Below are 14466 nucleotides of genomic sequence, written 5' to 3' on the forward strand. Positions count from 1 at the left end.
GCCTTGGTTTTCCCCTTGGGCCAAAGCTATAGCTGAGTTCCAATGAGGCAGTCATGAGGTTTTCTATTATCTTCTCTTTTATATAGACAACTGCTAATCCTAAACCGCTGACATGGTCTCCTGACTTGCTAAGGAGTTGAGACTCCCTGTTGGAAAAACAGCTTCCAGCAATGTCAGAACCGCAAGGCTCTGCTGGCTGCTGGGAGAGGGCCACTTGCTCTGCACAGGGAGGCAGCCGTGCTATGGCACCAGTTAGGGACCGTCAGGGTCTGCCCCAGGTGGAGGTGAGCAGGAGATGGTGCTGGGGAGAGGAGGGCCCAAAGGAGCACACACACACACACACACACACACATACACCTGCTGCTTTCATCATCAGGCGAAGGTGGTGGTGACGGTGTGGGCCCGGCCCTTTCTTTCTGTAAGTTGCTATTTTATTCATTTCCTGATTAGGACTTTTAAAATAACCAGCATGTATTACTTTCATATTAGTAACTATAATCATTTTAAAAAAAGTCCTACCAACCTCAGTGAAGTTTTCGGCAGAAAGGTAATGTGATATGTGTGTAAATTCCCTGGTGTCAGGCTCAGAGAAACTTCTAGATCCATATTCAGGAATTCTAGGTATCGCTCTCCTCCTCACAGCCCAAGAAGACTGGCACAGGGCAAGGGAGGCAGCAGTCAACCGAACCCTGTAATTCCTTCACTCTGCCTAGGCCCTGAATGACCTTATCTCTCTGCTTTGCCTTAGCCATGGCCCTGACTTTTTAGGGCAGTAGCATCCTCTGGGGGAAGGGGCCCGAGACCCTTAGGGAGAAGTGGAGAAGCTGTGCGGAGGCCACACAGGCGGGCTCTGGCTTTCCATCTCCATACCTTTGTTGACTGACTTTGTTCCGCCTGGAATGCCCTTCCTGCGTATCCCCTTGTTGCAATCCGTTCCTGCACGCGTGCAAACAAGGATTTGTTAAGCCTCTATGGAGGGGCAGGTGTCAATGCCTTTGAGCAGGCCAAGCCTGGGATAGACATGGGGAAGGGGTATGGTGCCCACATGACGGACAGATTGATTCCAGCCTGGCTTAGGCAGCTTTCTCTTCAGAGCTCACAGTTGCTGGAAGGCAGGGGCCTTCAAAGCCAGGTCTGGTCCCAGTGGCTCCCTACCTGGCACTCTGGGCACATCATTTGCTCATTTCTGAGCTCACCCAAAGTCTCCCATCTCCTGAGCACAGACCCGGTAGGTGCTTATAGAGCATTCGTTGGAGGTAATGAACCTGTCTGTGCCTCAGTTTCCTCAGCTGCACTGTGAGGAAGATCCAAGCAGGAGGAGGGCCGGGATTATTTACTACCTTCCTGAAGGGAACATGGTTCAGAGATGTTTAGAGACTCACCTAAGGTTGCACAGCAAGCAGGAGGCAGCGAGAAATACTTCTCTGAACTTTGACATACAACCACCCTCCCTCCTGCTCCTCCAAATAAAACCATGGCAACAAGAGTGGCATGTCCCTCTTGTTGTCCACTTTCGTCTTCGGTGATGCCCTTTCTTCCCTGAGTTTGGGGCCAGTCTGGAAGTTTGGGCAAGGTGGCTGGGGCTTTGTGTCGCCCGACCAATACCCGCGGCCTCCTCCTGGCTTCCTGTCTGATGGCTGGGGTAACTCCTCCCCCCAGACTCCCAGCTCTTTTCTCAAACACATGGAAAAGGGTCAGGAAGATGGGTTCTGCTCCGGCTGCGGATGTTTACTGGGTCAGGCTAACTGATTGCAAAACGGAGATTGAGAAAGTGTGCGTGGGGGGCAGGGCCTGGGTTGGTTAGGACTGTGGTTGGACCCCACAGACCCTCTGACCACAGCCAAGCGATTCTCTGGCCCCCCCGTCTCTGAGGCAGCAAGCATCTACGTGCTCTGGTGACCCCACGGCCCGGATGGATGCCAGGCTTTGAGTGCATAGGGCCATGTGGGGCACATAGCGCTCAGCCCTTGTTAGCTGTTGATACTCCTGAGATGTCCGAGCCTGGCCTTGCTGGGTGCTGGCTCCCTTAGGACGTGGTGCCAACCACATCCCCTGTCCTCCCTTGATGACTAGTCCCATCATCCACCCGGGAGGGTAGTAGAACTGGCTCTTGGGACATCATGAGAGGGGCAGGCAGGGGAGCTGGCTCTCTGGACACCTCAAGCCCTAAAATAGTGGGCAGCCAGCACTTGACTTCTTCCCTCTGGCACCAAGCATCCTCTGGGCCACCTGGAGCTACCAGACTTGACACGGAGCAGGTTTCAGCAGGATAACGGCTGCTTCTCCATTCCAGAAATGAGAGACTGGATGGACCCAGTCAGAGGTCAAGAGGCTGGACTGTCATACCCATTGCATGACCCTGCATGACCCTGGCCACAGTTGCTGGCGAGTCCTTTTGAGGGTCCTGGAAAGAATCAGACGAAGCCAGGGGCAGAAGCTGAGGGTGTCACTCTGAGCTCTGCTGTTTCCTAGCTTTGTGGCTTGGGGCAGGTCGCATGTGCCCTCTCTGAGCCTCGGCGTCCCCCCCTGGGCAATGGGGTAATACCAGGCCGGCAGCGGGGGCCGGCTCGGGCTGTGGGCAGACTCCCAGCACAGCAGTGCATAGAAGAAGGAAGGTGGAAAGCATTAGCCACGTCCTGCCACGAGTAACCAGAAACCAGAACTGGTCAAACTGGAGCACCTGCCCTCCCGCCTCCCAACCCCCGCCCCTGACCACTGGTTATGTGCGCTCCTGTCCCTCTGTCCAGGCAAAAGGGCAAAACTTCCACGAAGCACAAAGCGGGTGGTCCCAGGCCCAGGCCCCAGGGTGTGGCCTCAGGTGGACTGGGCACTGGACTCGGAGTCCATAGATCCAGTTCTGGGTCTGGGTCTGGCTTTGGTTCTGGGGCAAAGTTCTGAAAGGTCTCTGAGCTTCAGGCTGCCCTTTGGTAAAACTGGGCTTGTCATCAATATACCTTGGAAGCAATAGATGTAAACACTAATTATAAGCAAGAAAGTTCAGTGTGTTTAGAGCAGTGGGTAAGGGATGATCACTGAGCAGAGCTTCCAGGGTGTCTGGCAACTGTCCACCAGATTTCTGCACAGCCTGTCCCCGGGGGATGTACAAACCTTCAGCTCATGGGGTGGAGGCTCCGGAGAACCTCACTCGCTGGTGCACCTTCACAGGTAGAAGGCTGGTCTTGGGCATCTAGAGGGGTGACCGTCCGTATCCCCGCTCTGTAGTCAGGAGACCTGAGTTCTTATGTGGTCTCCTACTGTGTGGCTCTGGGCAGGTGACTTTCCTTCTTTGGGCCCCACGTTCATGTTCTGTGAAATGAGAGGATGGTGACAGGAAGCAACAGAGTGTGGCAAGGTATAGACCAAGTAGGTAACCTATGTGAAATGCTTTTGCAAACTCTGAGGGGCTACGGCATGAAGATAGCACTGGCCAGAGCTTGGGGCTATAGTTCTGCCTCTGGAGCAAGCACGCTGTGTGACCATGGGCGAGTCACTTCTCTCCGAGCCTTGTTTTCTTCATCTGACAAGGGAGTGTCTAGGGCTCGATCAGTAGTTCCCAACTGGGTACACATTATAGTCAACGTGGGGGGATGAGTATGAGAGACACAGGTGCCCCACCCTGGCCCAGACCAACTCAATCATAATATCTGGGGTGCCCCCTCTGCCCCGCATCATTTCCAAGCTACCCATTTATCTCCAAGGTGTAACATCTTGTGGGAACATCTGTCCACTTGATCCGGAGGCCCCTTTTTGCTTGAGCTTGTTTGGGTTTTAGGAAGCTCGAGACAGATGGTGATCCCAGGTGTTGCCGACACTGAGGCCACCATCCTCCCTACCGGGAATGGGCCATTCTCTGACCCTTTGTTCTCAACTCTGGGCACTAGAGTTCCCTTGCAGAGATTAAAATAAACAAAAAACAAAAAACCAACCCATGAGTGGGCCCCACCCAGAGCAGATGGATAGATCTTTGGGGTTAGGGCACCTGGGTGGCTCAGTGGTTGAGCATCTGCCTTAGGCTCAGATCGTGATCACGAGGTCCTGGGATCGAGTCCCACGTCAGGCTCCCTGCAGGGAGCCTGCTTCTCCCTCTGCCTGTGTCTCTGCCTCTCTCTCTGTCTCTCATGAATGAATAAATAAAATCTTTAAAAAAAAAAAGGTCTTTGGAGGTAGGGCATCCCTAGTTAAAAGAGCTCCCCAGGTGATTCTAATGTGCAGAGCTGAGAGCCACTGGTTTAAGAACAGTGAATGACATATGTGGAATTTAAGAAACAAAACAGAGGAGCATAGAGGAAGGGAGGGAAAAATAAAACAAGATGTCATCAGAGAGGGAGACAAACCATAAGAGATTCCTTTTTTAAAAAAACATTTCAAAAAAAAATTTCATTTATTTATTTGAGACACACACACACACACACACACACACACACACACAGAGCATGAGGGGGTGGGGAGGAAGCAGAGAGAGAGGGAGAAGCAGACACTCTGCCGAATGGGAAGCCTGACATGGGGCTCGATCCCAGGACCCTGAGATTATGACCTGAGCCGGAGGCAGACATTTCACCGACTAAACCACCCAGGTGCCCCTCTGTAACAGACTCTTAACCATAGGAAACAAACTGGAGGTCGCTGGAGGGAAGGAGGGAGGGGGATGGGGTAACTGGGTGATGGGCATGAAGGGGGGCACATGATGTGACGAGCACTGGGTGTTATAAAAGACTGAGGAATCACTGACCTCTACCTCTGAAACTAATAATACACTATATGTTAATTAATTGCATTTTAAAAACCCAGTGAGGATACCACAGAAAGCAGAGACCCCAAACTCATGGCACTTTATTTGTTTGTTTGTTTATGTATTTACTTACTTCCTGCCTGGGGTGCTCATGGCCTGATGTAGGTGTCGTGGATTTTCAGCCTCTTTGTCCTGGTTGATGCGCTCTGAGAGAGGCAGGTGTTCCAGAGGTTGAGCGTATGGGCTCTGAAGCCAGGTGACCTGGGTTCAAATTCCGCTTCTCCATCTTTACAGGTTGTGTGTCTTGGGACAAACCCCATAACCTCTCTGAACCTCAGTTTCCCTATTTGTAAAATGGGGTTCATGAGAGTACCCGTCTCAAGGAGCTGTGGAGATCAAATAGGGTGATGCATGAAAAGTCTATAGGACGGGCCTTGGCAGGCAGTGAGTGTCAGCTATGATTTGACAGCAAAGACTGCATCTTCTTCACTCCAGACCCACGTTAGACTCTCCTGGCACCCACAACGACCTCCTAGGCAGCATTTTATCCTGCTTTGATCTCATTCCCCAGAAAGCTTGTTTGCCAACCCAGCTTATCCCGGTTGTGGATCAGAATCACTGGGAGAGCTCTTGGAAATGCAGATCACCAGGCCCAGCACCCCCTTACTGCCTTCATATCCCTAATGACAGTTCTGATCCCGGAGGTCTTGGGTGGGGTCCAGGGAGTTGGGATTTGGAAATGCCTCTCAAGTGACTTTAATGCTCAGCCAGGGCTGAATAACTCAATGTGATAAGTTATAACTTGAGTATAACCTCGTGTATTACTCGACGTGAGCCCATCGGCTTTTATTTGCACACACATTCACCTAGCAGACAAAAGTCTGGGAGTCTTGTTTTTTTTTTTTTTAAGATGTTATTTATTTATTCATGAGAGACACACGGAGAGGGGCAGAGACACAGGCAGAGGGAGAAGCAGGCTCCACGCAGGGAGCCCGACGTGGGACTCAATCCCGGGACTCCAGGATCACGCCCTGAGCCGAAGGCAGATGCTCAACCACTGAGCCACCGAGGCGCCCTGGAGTCTTGGTTTTTGATTCAGACAAGATAACTTTGCCGAATTATGTTCTAGTGGTAGGGGAGGTTTTCCATGAAGACATTTATATTTTCTCTCAGTCTACCCTGTGGTAGCTGAGAAACATAATTTGCAGCAACTCCAGGCAGGAGGCAGAGTCTATTCTCCTACCCCTCCCTCCCCACCTTGAACCTGAGTTGGCCTGTGAGTGTCGTTGACCAGGTTGTGTGAATTCTGGAGCCCAGGTCTCCATGTGACCTGTGGCTGTCACCTTCGCCCCTTGGGATGCTCTTCTGAGACCACCACGTAAGGAAGCCATTTAGCCGACTAGAAGGCCCCATGGAAGGTAACTGGGATGCCCCAGCCAGTGGCCAGATGCACGAGTAAGGCTGTGTTGGACCTTTCATTCCAACTGACCACACTCTGAACACAGTGGCCTGAGGGAGTGAGCAGACACAGTCAGCAGAGAAACTGTCTCGCCAACTAGCAGAACTGTGAGGAATCATTAGTCATTATTGTTTCATGCCACTATGTTTTGGGCTGTGTTTTTTTTTTTTGTTTTTGTTTTTGATTTTTTTTAAGACACACACACAGAGGCAGAGGGAGACGTAGGCTCCATGAGGGAGCCTGATGCAGGACTCGATCCCAGGACCCTGGGATCACGCCCTGAGCCAAAGGCTCAACCATTGAGCCACCCAGGTGCCCCTGTTTTTTTTTTTCTTTTTTTAAAGAAAGATTTATTTATTTGAAAGAAAGAGAGAGAGAGAGAGAGACAGACAGACCATGGGAGCACAAGCAAGGGAAGAGGAAGAGGCAGAGGGAGAGAGAGAATCTCAAGCAGACTCCCCCCTGAGCACAGACCCTGACACAGGGCTCAATCTCACGACCCTGAGATCATGACCTGAGCTGAAACCAAGAGTCGGAGGCTTAACTGGCTGAGCCACCCTGGCACCCCTTTGGGCTTGTTATTTATGTAGTAATAGATGCCTGAAATAAGTCTTATCCCCTCCTTTCAACTCAGAATCTCCATCAGTAGGAAAAGTCTCTAGAATAAGGGGCCAAACCGATGGAGTGGAATGAACAACACTTGTTCCCCCAACCCCATAGGGGTTGACCCTGGGTCTCAGACTTAGCCCAACGAGCTAAACAGCCCCAGAGGCACACACGGGAGCTACTGGGGCCAAGGTGATATAGACCCCAACTGGCCCATTCATCCCGTAGGTGGCCTGAGTCTCCAACTGTCTCCACCATCCTCTGCACCGTAGCAGTACCCATTCTGTAGCCCCAGGGCCTTGGAAAACCTGGCGCAATCATGAATGAGTTAAATGCTATCTGATCATAAGCCAGAGGGCCTGTTTTCATTTTCAAAACTCTGTGTGTCAGTGACTCTAATGCAATGTCCAGCAATGTCTTGAGCAAGTGACCGGCAGGGGACATAGGATGCTGTTTACTCAAGATAGCCCCATCACGCAAAAGCAGCTTGCCTAACCAGGTTTGTAAGTGCTTGTTACGAGACCACCATTGCAACAGGGATGGCCCTGGGTGATGGTCCCAGGAAGGGACTGGTCCCCCCAAGGCCTCTTTTCAGAACCCTTGGGACTCTGGGTCTCTGCGAAAGAGCAGAGAAAAAGCAGAGTTGGGAAATCCCACTCATGAGAAATGGTCCTGTTAAGGATGAGTGTCCTGGGGAGAAAAGCTTCATGCTGCCCTGGAAAGAGCTAGCGCGCAGGTCACAGGAGGCTGGAGGGGTAGCTGGGACTTGTGGAAGGTGAGAACAATGTGGTCTGGCCCATAGACCAGTTAGTTGCTGAAAGGGTTCTGGGAACGGTTGGTCTGGGTAATGGGTCTATGGGGTTGGGATGGTCTAGAAGGTCATTCTCTAGCACCAAAACCGTGGTGAGTCGATAGCCACGTGCCCAGCCTACTCTCAGGGCAGGTCTTGTGGGTGTTTGCCTGACAGTCCAACTTTCCAACCCTTTATCCTTTCTAACCGTTTCTCTGGGCCAGAATCTGAATTACCACCACCACCCACCCCCTCATTTGAAGAGTTCTTTATGATTTAAAAGTGCTTTCCTATGTTCTCTCAGTTAAGACATAGGCATTATCATACCCATTGTGCTGTGGGGAAAATTGAGGCTCGGAGAAGTTAAATGTCTGGTACGAGATTCTAAGTCTGTGTGTCCTGGAAATAGAAAGTGCGTTAGAAACGGGTACTCACATTTTGAAAGCATAAAAATAGGGGCACCTGGGTGGCTCAGTTGGTTAAGTGTCTGCCTTCGTCTCAGGTCATGATCTCAGGGTCCTGGCATCGAGCCGCACGTTGAACTCCGCATCGGGCTCCCTGCTTAGTGGGGAGTCTGCTTCTCTCTCTGCCCCTCCCTCTGCTCGTGCTCTCTCCTCTCTCTGTCTCAAATAAATAAATGAAATAAAATAAATAAAAGTAAAACTAAACAGGTAACGTTAATTTTAATATATTTTAACCCAATATATCCCAAATGTAATTATTTTAATATGCAATCAATATAAAAATTGTTGAGCCATGTTATATTCTTCATGCATATGAAGTCTCAGAAATCTGGGGTGTATTTTATGCTATAGCACTTCTCAGTTTGGACTTGTCGTGTTTCTAGTGCTAAGGGGTCTCTACGACTATTGGACGCTAAGTTCTAGAACTTCTGACTCTGTGGTCTTTCTCCTTCCCTATAGCTTTTCTGCTCTCCTGTAATATTCATCCTGTCCCCCCATTTCTAAAAGGAGGTTCTTGGGCCAACGTATTTCCACAGTCTTTTCCAACTCTGAGGTTCTCTGAGTCCAGAGCGAAGCCAGGGTTCTCTCCAGGCATCTCTTAGTCTTCTGTGACACAGAAGATCCTGGAAACACAGAGCACGGACCCTGAAACCCGCCACAGGCAGCTGTGCTTCTTCCTCCGTGGCCTGCAGGGGTGGACAGGGAGAGCCACGCAGATGCAGGGCCACGGACATGAGTCCCCCCAGATTGCCAGATACAGATGCCCGGCACACGGTTAGAAACCCAGAGACACAGCCCCGGTTGAGGGAGAGTGGGGACAGTGGGGACAGCTAGCCCGAGCGTCTCTTTCTGTTCTTGTACGCGGAACCCACTTGCCACCAGGGGCCATCCTGTCCCTCGAGATCCAGATGAAACTACCACAGACATTCCAAACCCAAACCCTAGTCCGTCTCTTCTAGTTTTTTTCTGTGCACATATGTGTGCCTGTGTGTGCGTGCACGTGTGTGTCAGTGTGCACACGCAGGTCACTCCGTACACGTGGCTATTGGGTTACTGGGCTAGAAGTATTTCTGACCATGGGCTGTGGTGCAGCAGAGTTTGACAGCCACCATCCAGAGGTTCCCATGGCCCCTCCCAGCCTCGCCCTGCCTCCCACGTACCTGTCAAGGTATTTCTAACTCTCCTCTCCCCACACCCTAAACAAAGGCAGTTGTTTCTTGCAGAGGAATCCTGGTGTCAGCTTTTAATTCCTATACTTTTTCTGTCTTTAATCAGTGGCTTGAGATTATAAGTGGGCAAGACTTTTTTTTTTAAGATTTTATTTATTCATGAGAAACAGAGGGAGAGAGAGAGGCAGAGACATAGACGGAGGGAGAAGCAGGCTTCTTTCAGGGAGCCCAGTGCGGGACTCGATCCCAGGACCCCGGGATCACACCCTGAGCCAAAGAAGACGCTCAACCACTGAGCCACCCAGGTGTCCCTGGGCAAGACATTTTAACCTGGTGTCTCCAGCTCCCCAGCCATCTGCCCAGCTCTGCTCCCTGGACGCTGAAGACAGGTGTCTCCTGGGGGAGGGGAGACCTTTCTACCTGCTGCCGGGTGCCTGTCCCCTGTCCCCTGTCCCAGCATCTGTATACCCACATGCACGAAGTGCTCTTTCCAAGGTATCACCTGATCTCATTGCATTTTCAAAATAGTCTCATGAAGTACATACTATTATTATCCAGATGCTAGGAGAGATACAGCTGAGACGGGGAAGTGAGTAAGCCGCCCGGGATCATGCACCTTGGAAGCGATGTCCCTGGGATTCTGTTCCGGTTCTGTCCTGGTCTCCATCCCCGGCCTTTTCAGGGCTTCCTGGCCTGGGCCTGTGAGTGAGTGACCCTGGCTGGGCCACCTCCAAGCCCTTTGTAACTCCGATCGCTCACCCCTCCATGGAAGGATGTTCCCTGAGTGTCTCTCTCGGCTCCTGGAAGTATTGCCCAATGCCCTGTTTGTCAAATGGTCGACATGGTCCAGTGTTTTGAAATAAAGTTCTTTAAGAGAAGGCAAAAGGTTTTTGTTTGTTTGTTTGTTTCTTAAGTTTTATTTATCTATCTATTTAGTTTTGTTTTTCACGCAGAGCAGAATCCTTCTGCACTGTGGGAGGGGTGCGTGATCTCAGGTCGCCAAAGAAATCTGTCCCGACTCAGAAGACAGAAACCTGACTAGACTTTCAGGGGCTTTCAGGAGAAATCGGTTCTCTCCCCAGAGTGACTGCAGGAGGGTGGAGGCAGTTCATGAGGCCCAGCGAGGAGGGAGGATGAGATAGCTCTGGGGCGGAAAGGTTGGGGGGTGGGTATCAGGTGGGGTATAGGATAGAATGAGCCCTCAGCTCCCCGTGGAGAACATTCGGTGTGGGGTCCTGTGTGCAGGTAATGGATGCCGGGATTGGGGTGGGCTCTTTGGGGTGGTGCCAGAAGCGGGAAGGTGATTACACAGGTTAGTGGTATTCTGGGGCAGTGCTGGGGTGGGACATGGGGTTTGTCCCCATGTTTTGGTTGGAGTGTAGGATTACAGTTTGACTAGTGTATCAAGAGTGTGTTCAGCACAAGTAATAAGAGAACTCAGCTTACTGCAGTTTAAATAATGAGGGGGTTATTTTTTTTCTCACAGAGGAAGACGTCCAGAGGTGAGCAAGCAAGAGCTGGTGCAGAAACTCAACAGTGTTGTCCGGATCCAGGCTCTTAAATTTTTTTTTGACTTTTCTAAATCTTTGTGCTCTGCCATCTTGGTGTGTTGACTTGTGGCCTTGGGGTTGGGAGATGACTGATGTGCCTTGTTGAGGCATCATGCCCACGGGCCCCGCAGGGGGAAGGAGGGAAAGATCACACCAGCTGGGGCTGTTGCCTTTTTATTGGGAAGTCATAAACTTTCCCAGATACACTCCCCCCCACTTCCCGGCAGACTTCTGCTTATATTTCACTGGTCAAAACCATGCCATATGGTAACCCCTGAACTGCAAAGGAGATGGGGAAGTTGATGATTTGGCTTTCCCGCCTTTCTACTAAAGGAGGACACGGGAGAAGGAGGTTGGGGTCAGTGTGGGTTGGCCAAACCCTAGAGCTGCCCCGAATGGGAGATGGAAGTGCATGGGGGCATGGGGTCTGCCGGGTAGGTACCATGGTGGTTGGGAAGGTGGTCTCGAAGGAAGAACACCACCTTTTCATTAAAGGCCCCGTGCAGTTCAGCTCTGCTAGCCATGGAGCTCTTGGCGGGCTACCTACCTTGTCCAGGCTCTGGTTCCCATGTGCGTCTGCACCTTCCTTGAGGGACACGTGCACTGCTACGTGTAAATACCCAGCACGGGGCTCAGCACTTAGGAGGTGCCTAGCAACGGGGATTTTGTCATTATACGTGTGAATGTGTATGAGGAGGTGTGGTAGGTTCAACAAGGTGCAGGGGGGATGGTATATTCAAAGTCTGCTTACTCCATCGCTGCCTAGGCCAGAAACTTGATCTCAAGAGTAAGCTTTTAAGTCTTAGGTCACTTCTTTTTGCGTTTCAGGCAGGCTCTCTCAAAAGGCTTATAGGGTAGGGGTTGGCATTTGGCCCCTTGCAGGGCAGGAACCCCACCCCCCTACCCGGGAGCACAGGGGAGGCCGCAGGAAGGGGTGGGGGTGTGGGAGGCAGGTGGGTTGCTCCCTTTCTTGAGGACAAGTTTGTTCAGGTAGGGTGCTTAGCACTTCCTCACTGTTCCTTCCAATAGTCCTAGAAGGGGAATGTCATCACCCCCATTCTAAATGCCAGGAAGCTGAGGCTCAGAGAGGGGAGTTTGGGTGTCCAGGATGGCACAGCTTGCACTGTGTGCGGGCCCTGGAGGGTGAGGACAGCCCCAGAGCATGCAGCGTTGGAGTTTGAGAATCCCCAGAGCTGGAGTCTCTTGGAGTGGCTGGACATGGGGTGCTGTGTGAGGAGGAGGACACCCAACTTCTCAGCCGCAGGCCATGAAGAGACTGGGGCCATAGCCTTGAAGAAGCTTCGTGGACTCATTTCCACCTGGCGTACTGGCTCCCCTCGCCTCCCCCCGAGAGCTCCAGGCTCCAGGCTCCAGGCAGCCCCAGGAGGATCCTACTCAGAGTGTTCTTGCAAAGCCTCCCCAGGGCTAGTCTCCTCGGCGCTGTTATCCCTGGGCCTTTGCACATGACATTCCATCCCTCAGGTGGTCTCTTCCCCTCTGACGCCAACTTTCACAAACGTGGCACCCATGTTGCCTCCTCCAGGAAGTCTTCTCTGACTGTCCCCACCCACCACACACACCTGCTACCCATCATCAGCACTTAGAGGGCATGTGGCTTCTGCAGGACCGTCCAGCTTTACACAAAATGAAAATGCAGATGATCAGGGCAGATGAATAAAGGAAACCCTTCTTCACTTTACAAAAGATCCAACACCTGCCTCTGTTACATGTCAACCATGCGTAGAAAACAATTTGATGTACGGACATTAGGTCTATGCCCCGACCACCGTGAAGGCCGAAGATGAAGGACACTTGTGCTTATATTCAATCATCCACATGTTGTAATTTAAAAAAAAACAAAACACAAGTTGAATTCTTTCCCCGTCCCCTCGTCCTCTTTTTGATGGGAAAACAACATAAAAATAACATAAAAGATTTCTTTTTTTGGAAAAAAGAGAAAAAAACCTTTCCGCCCATAAACACTCTTATTTTTGAACATTCCAGTCCCTGTTCACATGCATGCCGATTTAAATAGCTGCAATCGTGGAACTTTACTTGGCTGCTGGGCCCTGAGCTTCCTGAGAGGAAGCGGAGACTCATGTCATTCACCGGGCAGCCAGCAGAGTGCCAGCCAGTGTGAGACGCCGGGCACGGGGCTGTTACTGTCGCCGGTACTACTAGCCTGGTTGAGTTGAGCCACCGCTGCCTTCATCTGGCGATGGCAGGCACCCCCCGACCAACGCCCCCACCAACGTGACCCTCATGACAATCTTGCAGGGTAGATATTTTTCCTCCATTGCACAGAAGGAGACAGCCCCTTAAGGGACCTGCCCCTGCTTACTCATGGAATTAGACAGTGGCCGGGCTGGGATTTGAAACCAGGACCAGCTTAGAGCCTCATATTTTCATTGCAGTAAGTTTTTTTTTTTTTTAAGATTTTATTTATTTACTCATGAGACACACACACACACAAAGAAAGAGAGAGAGAGAGAGAGAGAGAGAGATTGAGAGAGAGAGAGAGGCAGAGACACAGGCAGAGGGAGAAGCAGGCCTCACGCAAAGGAGCCTGACGTGGGACTCGATCTCCGGTCTCCAGGATCACGCCCTGGGCTGAAGGCGGCGCTAAACCGCTGAGCCCCCCGGGCCGCCCTAATTGCAGTAAGTTTTCTCAACCTCAGTTCTAGTCACATTTCGGGTGGATAATCTTGACTGTGTGGGGCTGTCCTGGGCATTGCGGGATGTTGAGCAGCATCCTCCGCTAGATGCCAGTGCCCCCCCCACCCCATGTGACAGCAAAACGTGTCTCCAGACACTGGGAACTCATACCCCAGGGTTGAGAACCACTGCGGTACAAGAGAGGCTAGCAGCCTGCTGTTTCCCTGATGTCCTTTCCCCGTGTTCAGGGCTGCATAGACAGCGGGTGCCGATCTGTGCGGTTGCTGGCCGGAGCCCCTGGCTGTGTGGGTTTGTGGTGGGTCCAGAGGGAGGCCCAGGCTATGTAAGAGGTGCTAAAATAAGGGCTCCTGTCCAGTCTCGGCCATCCTACCTGCCCGGCTGCAGAACCTCCTGGCACCCTCGCCAAGAATTGGGGACATGCCTGCCCCTTGCTACGTAAAGCTGCGTTTGGGGGGATTTGCACCTCCGGGGTGAGGCCCTGGCAGCTGTCGGTCCACTCAGTGGCATTTTGCAAAATTAGAAAAATGCAACCCCTCCTCAGCCCTGTTCCAGGGCAGAAGGATTGGTGAGCAGAACATGGGCTGGACTCCTGCTTCTACTTACCATCTCCATGGTCCTTGCAGAGTCCACAACCTGCACAGCCGTTCACGGCCACTCTGACTTAGAGAATGTTTTGCTAGTTCTCTTTCGCCTTCATCATCCCTTGGCAAACGGAGCCTGGGTAATGGAAGCCCACGGATAAAGCCTAAACCTGCCTTTTGACCTAAAACTCCCCTTTGCCTTGCTCAGCTTTGACTTACTCATTTATTCATTCAACAAACATAATAAACATCTACTGTGCGGCAAACCTCACTGTAGGAACTTGGGGTTGGAGCATCAGAAATGAGGCAGTATACATAGAGCTATGATTGTCAAAGTCTTCTTTAGAGACACTTTTAGGGGATTTTGTGAGATCCTAGGATTTTTTTTTTAATATTTTACTTATTTATCCATGAGAGATACAGAGAGAGAGGCAGTGACACA

This window comes from Canis lupus, chromosome 14 (assembly GCF_048164855.1).
Source record: "Canis lupus baileyi chromosome 14, mCanLup2.hap1, whole genome shotgun sequence".
NCBI lineage: Eukaryota > Metazoa > Chordata > Mammalia > Carnivora > Canidae > Canis > Canis lupus.